Source organism: Diabrotica undecimpunctata, chromosome 6 (genome assembly GCF_040954645.1).
Source record: "Diabrotica undecimpunctata isolate CICGRU chromosome 6, icDiaUnde3, whole genome shotgun sequence".
In the NCBI taxonomy this organism is placed as follows: domain Eukaryota; kingdom Metazoa; phylum Arthropoda; class Insecta; order Coleoptera; family Chrysomelidae; genus Diabrotica; species Diabrotica undecimpunctata.
The window spans coordinates 30,483,292-30,498,211 of NC_092808.1; the positions used below are offsets into that span (position 1 = coordinate 30,483,292).

The 14,920-nt window shown below is 31.8% G+C and overlaps 1 protein-coding gene across 1 annotated transcript in view; it reads right to left on the minus strand.

Moving 5' to 3' along the window:
- Positions 1-6,966, minus strand: part of LOC140443340 (very long chain fatty acid elongase 4-like) — a 217,402-nt gene extending 210,436 nt beyond the window's left edge. The window contains exon 1 of the mRNA XM_072534549.1: positions 6,944-6,966. The gene's annotated coding sequence lies outside the window, so the exon portion shown is untranslated. The remainder of the gene's footprint in view (positions 1-6,943) is intronic.
- Between the last annotated feature and the right edge of the window lie 7,954 nt (positions 6,967-14,920).

The window sequence follows — 14,920 nt, forward strand, 5'->3', positions numbered from 1 at the left end:
TAATTTTGCCCATGAGTAGGTTAAACAAGAAGGTGCTTAAACTGTTTGTCTAATTCCTCCCGATGTTGGAATATTTTCAGTGAATTGGTCTTTTGCTCTAACTTTGGTTACATTGTTGTTATTTAGGTTATGGACTATCTTTGTTATGTTAGTCGGTGTTTTATTTTCTATTAATATATTTAGAATGACTTGAAGAAACACGCAGGCCCGAAGTGGATACAAACTGCCTACAATAGAGAGACGTGGAAGAAGGAAGAGGAGGTCTATGTCCAAAATTGGACAGCAAGGGCTGTATAGATAGATAGATAGATATTTAGAATGTCTCCCAGGCAAACCCTGTCAAACGCCTTCGTCAGATCAAGGAAGCAAATATACGCTGGCGAGCCGAACTCTATAGCTTTTTCTTTTATTTGTTTTATTATGAATACTGCATCTTGTTGTTCTTCAGCATTAGTGATTTGCCTTTTCAATTTGTCCTTAAGAATACTCGTGAAAAGTTTCATCGTTATTCCTCTGTAGTTTTGTGGGCAAGTTTTTTGTCCTTTTTTAAATATGGGGATTGTGATGCTCTTATGCCATTCCTCTGGTGTTTCCGTGTCGTTTAAGATTTTGTTAAATAGTTAAATATATAAATATTATAGTTATAGTTATAAAAAGTTAAATAGTGTTGTGTGATGTAAACTAAAATTAGACTTTAAGTAACGCGACCTTGATGAATTTGGGCCAAAAAGGAAGTTTGATTTTCCTTCTCTTGCAAAACGCGCTTTAAAATAATTGATTTGATACCCTTTTCGACAATATACCTGTGCGAGAATGGACTGTGGATAATGCTAAATATTAAGAACTTCTACAGAGACAAACTTAATGTAGAACATGATCTTCGACTATATGTCGAAGTGAATGGTGCCATATGTCTGGATTTTCTAAATAATCATTTACCAATACTACTGCAAAATGTACCGCTTAATATTCCACAACGAATGTGGTTTGTACACGACGGTGCTCCAGTGCACCACACTGCTCCTATAATATTCACAATCATCTAAATATGTAATAACTTTCCTGAGAGGTGGATAGGTAAATGAGGACAACTGTTTGACCACCGCGATCTTTCATGTGGAGCTGTATAAAAGATCTTGTATACCAGAAGCCTCCAACAACGCCAGATGATATGAAAAATAGAATCTCTCTCTTGTCGTTTCCTCATTGCTGAGGATCGTGATTTCCTACAATGCGGGCTGTCAATTCTCTCCATCTCTTGCGATTTTGGGCTGCTCTCATGGACTCGGAAAACGTCTCTCCAGTGGCTTTCTGTACTTGATCTGACCATCGGATAGGTGAGCGTCCTCTGCCTCTACGTCCTTCTACGTTTCCGCACACAATTAGTCTTTCTAAGTTGTCATTGTCTCTTCTCGCAATGTGGCCAAAAAAACTTTAAAACATTTGCAAGACACTGAGAGGAGAGTCTGGTCTGAATGTTTAGCTCTTCGAGAATCGACTGATTGGATCTGTGCTCCGTCCACGAGACGCGTAGCATTCGTCTCGAAAAATAGAATAGGAGTAGCTTTTAATAAAATTTACTTACAAATGTTAAGAAAGGTGGCTCGTTAATTTAATATGGATGCAACATAAATTTTCATCAAAATGGTCAGAATCTATTATTATACCAATTTTAAAACCAAACAATCCAAAAAGTAATCCAAATTCATATAGACCAATATCTTTGACATGTGCTATGGGTAAATTAATGGAAAAAATTGTAAATAAAAGGCTTTTATGGACTCTTGAGAATCGAAACCTAATAATTCCAAATCAAAGTGGTTTTCGTAGAAATCGGTCAACAATGGACAATATTTTAGCATTAGAAAATGACGTACTTGAAGCTTTTGCAGCCAATCAAAAATGCCTCGCAATATTTTTTGACATCAAGGGAGCATATGATACCACTTGGAAACACCTAATAGTTAAAAAACTACATAATTTAAATATCAAAGGACACTGCCTAGCTTTCATTAATAATTTCTTAACCAATCGATCATTCCACCTTAAAACTAATGGTATGCTATCACCAAAAACAAAACTAGAGAATGGTATTCCTCAAGGATCAGTTTTAAGCCCTAAACTTTTTTAGTAGCAATAAATGATGTCCTAGCCAATATGAACTCACCACTGAAAGGTCTCTTATATGCAGACGACCTTGTTATCTATGCGAGAAGCCAAAATATAGAAAACATCACGAGTATGCTACAAACGTTTTTACATCAACTAGAGGAATGGTCGCAAAATTGTGGATTTCAATTTTCTACAGAAAAAATACAATTTATATTATTCACAAAGAAAAGCTAGCCTAATCACTCTCCACTCTCACTATTTAACAAGCCTCTAGTTCGAAAAAATAATGTAAAATTTCTAGAAATGACATTCGACCAACATCTAAATTGGAAAGAATATATTAAAAAATTGGCAATCGAATGCCAAGCAAGACTTAATATCCTTAAATCACTATCTAAAAAAGATTGGGGGGCAGATAGACAAACTATGCTCTCTCTCTACAGAACTCTAATCAGATCTAAATTAGACTATGGGGCGATAGCATATTCATCGGCTACTGAGTCTTCCCTTAAAATTTTACATTCAATACACAATACTGCACTCCGCATTGTCTTCGAGCTTACAGAACCACACCAATAGAAAGCCTGTATTGTGAAGCAGCTGAACCATCACTATATCACAGAAGAATGTACTTAAAGTTAACCTATGCAATTAAATCAAATGCAAATCCTAACAACCACACCTTCAAATATGATCACCTTAACCGATTATCAACATGTTTCTCCAATAAACCACATCTACATAAACCTTTCTACCACCGAATCAAAATGGATCTCTCATCTCTGAACAAAACCTTACCTCCTTGCTTTCCCGTTAGTTTTGAACCTGCTGCACCATGGACTTTGGGAGTACCTAAAATAATAACTACCCTAACATTATTGGACAAACACACTACTAACCATAGTATAATACATCAAAATCTGCAAAACTTATTATCAAAGTATACAAAATTCTCTCAAATTTATACAGATGCTTCAAAATCAACAGATGGCGTGGGAGCAGCAGTTATATCCTCTAATATGTGTCAAAAATATAAGTTGCCAATACACTATAGTACTCTTAATGCAGAATTATATGCCATATACGAGGCACTCACATATATATTACATCCTCACCAAATCAGAAATATATATTTTGACTGATTCACTAAACTCACTACAATCTATAGGAAGAATATACCCAGAGAATCATATTCTTGAAAAAATAAAACAAAATCTGATAGAGATAGAAAATTGTAATAAGGAGGTAATCTTTATTTGGATCCCATCACATAATGGTATTAGAGGTAATGAAGAAGCAGATAAGTGTGCGCGTGAAGCCGTCAATTCAGCTGACTCTATTATTGTGAAATACGTGATAGCTAGTGATGTTTCAAGTGTGATCAAATCGCGGATCCTAAGTGAGTGGCAAAACCGGTAGGAATTTTCACTGTCCAATCTTCGGAATATTAAACCGGACATTAAACCATGGAGATGTTTCCCCACTAAAAGAAGGGATCAAGTGACAATAACTCGTCTTAGACTAGGTCATACCAGTGCCACGCACAAGTTCTTAATTACTAAAAAATCCGAACCAAAATGTGAGCAGTGTAACGTTAAACTCTCGGTGAAACATGTTGTTGTAGACTGTCCAGTTTTCTCCACAGCAAGAATCAATTATGGTATCTCAATAAACTTAAAGAAAGCACTTGGTGCAAATTGTTCATTCACAAATATGTTAAACTCTTTAAAAGCTATTAATTTTGTTAATATATAATATATTTAATATTGTGAATCTGATTCTCGCTAATAACCTTCGGGTTGATGCGAATTTGTAAATAAATAAAAAAAAGGTGGCTCGGTCATTTGAATATCGGTTACAAATTTGTATAGACGTTGAAGGTGGACATTTTGAACAATTAATTTAGACTTATTTCCTTAACATCACATTAATTGTTACATTCATTACATAATATTATGGTTTATATTTTTTGTTAGTTACTTATTGAATAAAAATAATTTTGTTATATTATCACTCAATACGCAATACTTATTTCTACTGACAAAAATTGAATGTATTCTCGAAATCTGAAAAAACTAAAAATATCTCGGAAAATAATGAGTTAAGGTATAGAGAATGCTATATAAAAATGAAAAAGTATAATAAACACAATATTTCTAAAAAATGTAATACAGGGTGATCCATTAAAAAAATTGAGAAAATCGTAATTTTGTTTTGTAGGTCACCCTACACCATTTTAGTCAATGATTTCAATTAAACTTAATTTCAAAACAACAATATATTGTTTACTTTATTATATAAAATGAATAATTGTTTATGCATTACTTATTTATATCCATGGTGTTAATTTCATAGGGTTTTCGAAATAAAAATGGTTATAACTTGTTAAGTTAAATACTAATATACACTAATATATATATATATATATATATATATATATATATATATATATATATATATATATATATATATATATATACTGGGTGTTTCAAAAAAAGGTAACCCCGTCTCTCATCATCATCATTTTGGCTTTACAACCCTGTGTGGGTCCTAGCCTCACCAAGAATTTTTCTCCAGTCGTCCCTAGGGTCTCTAGGGTAGGTAAAAAACTGAAAAATAATTGGGGTTTGCTTAGGAAAAAATTTTTGTAACGCTATCCATTTTCAAGATACAGGGTGTTGAAGAAAAAAAAACTTTACGCATTTTTTACGATTTTGCCGAAACTACTGGCAACATTGTAATGAAATTTTATACGAATATGTTTGGAAGCTGATACATCCCATGAATTTGTTTTTATATCTCATTCTCATAGAGAGCGCTAGTTACACGGATCGTACTAAGTATTAGTCAATATAACTTTTTTAATAGTATTAATCAAAATATTACTATTAATCAAAATTTCAAGTAAACTTAAACATTCAATTTTATACGAAAAAGGTACTCTTGGTAAAACTCGATACTGTGTACCGTTTTCGGAATATTTTGATTTGAAAATTATGAAGTAATAATTGATGCTGGTAGTAATGATAAAGTTCTATTAGGTACCTCTATTTTCTGTTATTTGTAAAATCAAATCAAAATGTACTCAAATGTTGAATACACTGACATGTTATTAACCTTAGGCGAATGTTTAGGATGTTCTAGTGCAGCTGTGACACGTTATGCAGAAAAGTTTCCTAGAAGAAACTTACCAATTAAAAAAACATTTAGAGTCGTTGAACGACGTTGTCGAAAAACTGGAAATGTGAGACCAAATAAAATAAATTCTGGTAGACCAAGAACAACAAGAACAGTTAATAAAGAAAATAGTATTTTAAATTTACTTGATCAAGATCCAACAGTTAGCGTAAGGAATATAGCAAGGCAAACAAATACTTCTTCTTCAAGTACTTAGCGGATACTGAAAGAACAGCAATTACATCCTTATCATTACAGACAAGTCCAAGAGCTCTTGCCAGATGTTCTACCGGTTAGAGTGGATTTTTGTGAAACATTGCAACAAAGGACAGCCCACAATCCAAATTTTTTAAAATGCATTCTTTTTAGGGACGAGACCACCTTTACGCGACAAGGTATGTTTAACTCCCATAATGCACACCTCCTCGGTCATGCGATTTTAACCCTGTGGACTACGCAGTTTGGTCGTATATTAAGGAAAAAGTCTAAGCTACAGAGGTAAATTCACGCCAAGAATTGGAAGAAAGAATTCAACGTCAATTTAATGATATCTTAGCTGATCCCCTACCGTTTAGAAGGTTAATGGAATCTTTAGAAAAAAGAATAGACTTGTGTATTCGCGAAAACCGAGGGGATTTTGAACACTTACTGTAATTGAATTTTGTTTTATCTTCTTAGTCATTAATTTAATTTTCTTCTTGTGGGTTTTGTTTAATTATTAACTATTTTATACCAGCATCAATTATTACTTCATAATTTTCAAATTAAAATATTCCGAAAATGGTACACAGTATCGAGTTTTACCAAGAGTACCTTTTTCGTGTAAAATTGAATGATGTTTAAGTTTACTTGAAATTTTGATTAATAATCTCTTAAAAAAGTTATATTGACTAATACTTAGTACGATCCGTGTAACTAGCGCCCTCTATGAGAATCAGATATAAAAACAAATTCATGGGATGTATCAGCTTCCAAAACATATTCGTATTAAATTTCATTACAATGTTGCCAGTAGTTTCGGCAAAATCGTAAAAATTGCGTAAATTTTTTTTTCTTTAACGCCCTGTATCTTGAAAACGGATGGCGTTACAAAAATTTTTTAGTTAGCAAACCCCAATTATTTTTCAGTTTTTTACCTACCCTAGAGACGGGGTTACCCTTTTTTGAAACACCCTGTATATACTAAAATAGTAGTGCAAAGTTCGATATTATAGGGGAATATAAATATGAAAAAATATATAGCGTGTGCCATTTAAAAAATTGTATGTTTGCTATAACACGTAGTTATTAATAACCCTGTAGAATTCCACATATTTTCCAAGTATGAAGAATATCGTTGCCTACATTTTTTTTAAATAAGATTTTTTGATATCTTGTACCACATTTACTGTACATTCACTTACATGCTACTTAGACTACCAGAAGTCTATAGTCGTCCAGAAAACAAGTGGCAAAAAATATTGTATTATGATTTAATTTTTTTTTTATTTTATTGTTATTTTAGTGTTTATTACAGGGAATAATATAACAACATTTAAAGATATAAGTGAGATTATTTAATATAAATAAATAATAAAAAACTTTATATTTTTTGCTTAGAAAAATCTAACAGGTTAATAAGTATATATCAAATGAAAATTAAATATATATTTACCTTTTTTATTACTTAAAATCCATATCAACTCCAGTATTCCCTCCCGCTATGCATTTCACGTAGAACCAACTAATACATATAACTTGTAAAATACTCATAACCCACAAATTTTACCACCGTCCATAACCTATCTCCACCAAACCCAAAACACGCCCAACCCTGCGCAAAGTCCTGCATACACTGACGAGGAAATAAGGAACGAGGATATCGTCTGCTTCGCAATCCTGCAGGTTGCAGGATCGCATATTTTGGAGTGATCGATAAAAGGTCAGCGTGTGAGGAAATTTTTGGCTGTAATATTGCTGTATCGTAAGTTGTTCGAAATTAAGTGGAATAAAAGGCAACTAATTTAGAATATCAACGTTGAATAAATTGTATAATGAAACTAACGAAACAGAAAACGAGATAAATAATAATAAAGAAGACAAATAAATATAAAAATGTTTAAATTAAATACAATAGAATATTTTTAATTTATCTTTAATGCTAAATTGACCAAATATATCTAATGAATAAGTTTTGTATGCCTTACCGATATTGAAAGCTTACTATATTATATTATACCTTTTACATGAATGGAATGTACACTAACAGTAGTGGATGATTCCATTTGAGGAATAGTTGATTTAATTACACAAAGTCAACTTTATCGTAGGAGTATCTATTGACTAAGTAGTTAAACGCGTGATTGACATTTATTAATAAAAAATATTCAGACCATATCTAATCCCACGTCAAAATATTCTTCTTAGAAATCCTGTAATGTCATGAAAAAGTCAGAAAGAAACATTATTTTACATGACTATTAGTAACATATGCAATGATTCCGGTATTAATCTTGCTTAATTAAAATAACAACTGTCAATGTAATATAGATACACCCTGTATATAAAAGTGTTATATATCTATTATACTAAAACAATTTATAATTGAAGGTGATTAATTGGCAACATCGCACTTAACGAAGCACTTACCGAAGCACTTAACGATAACTTGCAACGAAATCATATCAATTTTTCGCAGATATCTGAAGCGTTTAAGATATAGGTGGGGGTTACTATATGACGAATAGATGAAAAAGTACTCGTATTTCTACCTTGCGTTTTTTTTTAACAATAATTTATGGTCACAAATTGATTTTTTGTTTATAAGTTTTTTCCCTTATATTTTACATAAACAATATTTATATCATTTTTTTATACAGATCAAGAATATCTTTATTTTCCCGCTTTTTAAATTAAAATTGATAAATAATTTACGGAGATATTTCCAAAAAAGCAGTTTTTGCACTAATTTATAAATTTTATTAATTTTTTTATTTAACAAAATAAATTGTTATTAATAAATTTGAACATCGGGGAATTACCGTCTTTTAAATTTGTGCGAAATTTACATTTAGCAAATTTCATAGGATTTTTTAAGACTTACTCAGAAGCTAAATGCATATTGCGTTTTCATCGAAATTATTTACAAAATAAACGTTTGAAAAAGGGGTATGTTTTTTACTTATAAACAATTGTAATAACTTCTATATTTTTCAAGCTACAGACTTGTACGTACAACCATTGGATAGCTGGTAAAAAAACTTCCAGTAAAAAAAAATCTTCTACGACCAATAGGAACGAAGTTAGGGACTATTTTTTAAAAAATCCCATCTCCATTGTTTATAAACATTAAGAAGTAAAATTTGCACAAATTTTGAATGAAAATCTAAAATTTAAATTGAAACTTATAGCTATAAAATTCATCCAATTTTTCGAAACTTACAGCCCTTCGAAACAAAGGTACTTTCGAAAGATCGACATAGAAAAGTGGAGGGGATAACTGTTTCAGCTTCGTTTTCTTTCGAGATCGGAACTTCAAATTGAAACACGTAGAAAAATTTATATTATCTCGAATTCCATTGCAGCTAGAAGATTCTTTTTTTTAATCTAGGAAATATGGGAAACCCCGGAAAAATTGAATCCATTTGAAATTCACCGTATATACATCAAACAATATTGATTTTTATTCTATTTTTCGTACAAATATGATATACAATATAAATCTTATCTGCGTTACTGCTTTGATATAATAATTCGATTTTGTCATTACTTGTCTTATAAAATATATAAGTATTATTACATAATTGATATAAAATGAAAAAAATATATGTTGATTTTCCGGGATTTTCCGAGATTTTCCGGGGGGTGATAATTATGTTATCAATATTAATAGTGCGATAGACTATTCCAGCCAAATTTAAAAAAAAAAGTAAGTTTTTACGGGAATTTCAAATGGACTCAATTTTTCCAAGGTTTCCCATATTTCCCGGTCAGTGAAAACTATGCAGTTATTCATGTTTCGACGAGCTACCCCAGATTAAAAAAAGAGGCTTTTAGCTGCAATGGAAGCCGAGATAATGTAAATTTTTCCTACGTGTTTCAATTTAAAATTCCGATCTCGAAAAAAAAACGGAGCTGAAACAGTTATCCCCTCCACTTTCCTATGTCGATCTTTCGAAAGTACCTTCGTTTCGAAGGGCTGTAAGTTTCGAAAAATTGGATGAATTTTATAGCTAGAAGTTTCAATATAAAGTTTAGATTTTGATTCAAAATTTGTGCAAATTTTACTTCTTAATGTTTATAAACACTATATGAAGATATGATTTTTTTAAAAATAGTCCCTAACTTCGTTCCTATTGGTCATAGACGGTTTTTTTAAATGTGAGTTTTTTTACCAGCTATCCAATGGTTGTACATACAAGTCGGTAGCTTGAAAAATATAGAAGTTATTACAATTGTTTATAACTAAAAAACATACTCCTTTTTCTAACGTTTATTTTGTAAATAATTTCGATGAAAACGCAATATGCATTTAACTTCTGAGTAAGTCTTAAAAAATCCTATGAAATTTGCTAAATGTGTCTAGCATCATTAATAGAGCAAGTTCAATAGTTTAAAAATTTAGCCTCAGGGATAAATAAATTAAATAACTTTTAGACTATTTGACCAATCGGGGGGAAATTTCGCACAAATTTAAAAGACGGTAATTCCTCAATGTTCAAATATATTAATAACATTTTATTTTGTTAATAAAAAATTAATAAAATTTATAAATTAGTGCAAAAAAACTGCTTTTTTGGAAATATCTCCGTAAATTATTTATCAATTTTAATTTAAAAAACGGGAAAATAAAGATATTTTTGATATAAAAAAATGACATAAATATTGTTTATGTAAAATGTAAGGGAAAAAACTTATAGACAAAAAATCAAATTGTGACCATAATTATTGTTTAAAAAAAACCCAAGGTAAAATTACGAGTCCTTTTTCATCTATTCGCCATCTAGTAACCCCCACCTATGTCTTAAAAGCTTCAGATATCTGCGAAAAATTTTGCCGAGAAATCGATGATTTTTGCATAACCAGACAGGGCTAATATTCCACTTATCAATTTTGCAGAGGCGTTCCAAAAAAAATTAAGTATTTATTTAAACACATAAGTAATTACATAAAAATGAAATATAACACCGATATAATTATTATATTATCATGTGTTTTTTGACAGGTACCTTATAGTTGTCTAACAAATTAAAGTAAAATTTTATTCTTATTAGAGAGTACCTAATACAGAACTCCAAAAAACAGAAAATTTTGGAAAATACTTATTTTTTCATTAGACTAAACAATCTAAAATTTTAACATACCATCTCGTCATTACACTTCATTCTTTATTTATAGAATTGCTGTATGCTGTAAACGTTATATTTGTTTTTTTTTTAACTTGATTTGAAAGTTTCCTTGTGTTTGTTTGTTTTATATTCCATATAAATTAAAATTAAGTAAGCTAAACGATTGTCATGTGCATGCGTGTATATAGTAGTGCATTTGTTTATTTAAGTAAATTCTCGAAATATGAAATGAAGATGGTACTAACACCAGCTACTAAAGAGTTAATAGCTTTGTTAGAAGAAGACTTAGATTGTGAAATTGCTGACTCCATTAATGTAGTTTATTTGCCGTCGGAATTCGATGAAGTTTCCGATGTAGAAGACATTGATGATAATATTATTTGTGAAGAATCAGTAAAATCGGATATTGTAGGTACATATGAAATACAAGTGATTAACGATTCTGATTATGATATTCCTCTGAACCAGAGATAAAACGTCCAAAGAAAAAAGCACGCAAAAATAGTAAATCCAAATTTGTCTCAAGTTATTATTATCAACAACAGATACTCAGTAGTAATTCAACATCAGTCTAATTGATATTTCATCATCATCATCATTTGGCTCTACAACTCTATGTGAGTCTTGGCCGCGTTTACTATTTTCCTCCATTGTTGTCGGTCCTGAGCAGCTATTTCCCATTGCTGTATTCCCATTTTGCGTAGATCACTGGCTACTGCGTCTTTCCATCTCTTTCTTGGGCGACCAACTGACCTTCTGCCATAGGACCTTTCCCAGAATGTGGCGTTTAGGAGTCTTTCGTCACTCGATCTTAGTACGTGGCCCACCCATCTTATTCGGTTTGCTTTAATGTCGTGCTGCTGATTGATATTTAGTTAGGCAATATAAAAGCCAACCATGGAGGCAAGTCATATATTGAAGTTTTTTCACTCTTTTTTAATAATCAAGTAATTGAGAGCATTCCATATTTTACAAATATTTAAACATCGCAGAATAACCGTTACAATTTTGAAATGAATGATATAGATTTAAAAAAATGTATTGTGTTTTACACTGCTTCAAGTTGATATGTATTGGTTGATATGGAAGGATGAGGATAAAGAAGTGCACATTATAAGAGAAAGCATGAGCCGACATGGATTTATATTTATAATTTATAATAGTGAATAAACCGCTACTTCAGTGTCAAACTTAGTACATGGACATCAATCTAAATTTCCTTTACCAGATGAAACCGGATTCGACAATATCGGACACATTACAAAAGGAGACGATGGTGCAAGAATGTCGGATGTGCAAAAGTAATACTATTTATTTATGTAAAAGGTGTGAGTGCATCTACACCCCGAATGTTTTGAAAATTTTCAATTAAAATTTAAAGACACAATATGTTCCTTTATTAAAAAATGTACTGTTTTTCCTTGAAAATGAGAAAAAAAAATCTTTTTGATTGTAAATTAGTCTTAATTTATGTGTTTTTAATCCAATCTAATAAATTAATTATCAAATTTTTCTTTGTTTATTGTATCGCCATAATGGGTTACTATGAAAAGAATAAACTAAAGATTTTACATATTTTTCTAAGCTATAATAAAGCTAGATATCGATATTATAGCAATAATTGGTTTTTAATAAACAATTATGTTAAAGGCACAGGTATAGGAATTCTTTGTGTACAAAATAGAAATCTTTTGTACACAGAATTTTGAAAGTAAGGAGAAAGCTTTTAGTAAAAGATGACGGTAGATAATAATCCTGATGTTTAGTTATATTGTAATATCGAGATATAAACAAAAAGAAATTAATTATTTATGAAATTGGAAATACCAAATGATACAAGGTCATGACGACAGTGAGTTTGTTTACTGAGAAAGTATGTAATGTGATTGGTTGGAATTTAAGGAGTGGAGTGTATAATGATGGAATCTGATTGGTAGATTCGGAAGGTAGAGGGAAATGACGCCAAGCCGATTTTAGAATGACGGAAGAGATTTTACTGTGTTCTGAAGTTCTGAAGAAGCTGGTTGTTGTTTTTTTTGCTACATGGCCTGCAGTAAAAGTGAGCAGAGTTGCTGGTAAACAAAAATTGTGTATAGTGTTCGATGTGTCTATGAAACAAGCCAAAGGAATAGCAGCAGTTCAAAGCAGAATTTACATCCTCAAGTAAAGAAAACGGGTGTAGCATATATGTAATGCTAATCGGTGAAGTAAAAATATTTTCGATTAGTAAGAAAGTGTGTTCCTCTGGGATAGGTGTTTATCTAGAAGGTGTTTTGGAGAAGCTGAAGCGGCGTTAGTGTGTGTGAGAGACTTTCAACAGCTTGCGGAGAACAGGAGTGTGTGAAGCATCCAAGAATACGAGCAGTAGGTGGTCAGAGCACAGTCGGAAGAGAAAAGGAGTCCATAGAAAAATTGTGTAAATAAAAGATCAGTCTGATATACAAAAACTTCCGGTTCACCCAAAATTGAACAACTTGCGGAACATATTTCTTTAAACAAACGCAAGGTTTTATATCCCGGAGGAAACCTTTTCCTAGACGTGGCTTTGCTGCTTTGGTGTGAACTATTAATGTTCCTTCCGCCAGTACATTCCAAACAAAAGTGCGAAATACGGAATAAAGTTGTATGAGCTTTGCACCTCACATGGCTTCGTTCTGGAATGTCCTGTTTATTCTGAAAAGGACACAGTTAACAATAACGTTGGCCATGTACCATAAAACGAGCGGAATGATATCATGGAAGAGGTCACATATTGTATTTAGATAATTGTTACAATAATGTGCAGCTTACAGAATTCCTTCAACAAAACAGGACTAACATAGTAGGAACCTTGCTTAAAAACCAGAAAAGGAAAAAGAAAAAATATTATTGTGTTAAAATGGAAGGATAAGTTGCATGGATCTGCATCTGAGAAAGTTACTAATAAACGGGGAAGAAGAAAAACCAAGTGTGGTAGTTAAATATAATAGAAATTCTAAAACATCAAATGCTCTCATATTATAGAAAAACTATAACGTGGTACATAAAAATATTTTTCCATTTTCTGGATCTAGGCTTATGAAATGGCACCTATTTGCATAATAAGGGTAAGAACAAAAAATTACCTACTTACAATTCAGGGAGCTAGTAATACTTGACTACCTCAAAATTTACACAAATCAAATAGAGGCAGGCAAAACCCACAACACATTATCCCAAAAAAACTAACCTTCAAAACTATGACGGTACTTTTAAAAAATAAATGAATCATCCTGTACATCCAAATATTAATTTAAACAAACAAATATTGATCATCCACCTAAGTTTTTTTGTCAATCCTAATAACTTTAAGCCAGTGGCACATCTAGAATTTGCATCGGGGAGGGGGTTGGTTCGGCACCGAAAATTTTTTTATGCTACCTCCATTTTGAGTCCTTAAAATTTGGGTTTTAGTTTCCTTTAAAGTAGTAAAGATAGCAGTACCAAAGATTCAGGTATATGTTATCCTGTCTACCAATTAAAACCACCCTCTCCTACTTGTGCGCAGTTGACTGTCGCACGTACCGTATTCCGAAAGTGGGATGGTCGCTGTAAGGCGGACGACATTTTTGGAACACTTCCTTCTCTTATCTATATCCTATTTCTGTTATTGGTCCGGTTGGTGTTTCTCTTCTTCTTCTTTCTTTTTAATACTGTTTGGATGTAATTGTGAACACTATTCCATTCCTCCTTAGTTCCCGTCATCTTTACAATCATCTCTCTCACAGTGGTTCATATACCTTTTTCACTATACATTCTGTTTCTCTCCACTGTACACTTATTAAACTCCAGCATTATGTGAGTAACAGTGTCGGAATATTTGCAGTATATGCATTTTTCTGTATCTGTCTTTCTGAATCTATGAAGATACGCCCTAAAACAGACAATCCACCCAGTCACTTAGGCTCGGGATCAGCTTCTTGGTCCACTGAGCAACATCTTCCGTGTTGTTCCACTCTTCTTGCCATCTTTCTATTGATCTTTCCTTTTCTTCTTTTTTTATCGCTATTGTCAAATACTCTCTTCTCTCATATGTGTCCTTTCTACTGCTAGCACATGCAGAGGAACACAACCCGTGATAGTCCACAAAGCTGCCGCAGATATAATCCTGTAGGCACATGCTACTCGCAATAGACTCGTTCTGTCTACTTTTATCACGAGCCTAATATTAGATATCTATACCTAATATTATTATAATATAATAAATATAATAATACAGGGTATTATTAATTATTGTGTATTTATACAGTAATTATTGTGTTCTAAATATTTACAGTGGTAATTTA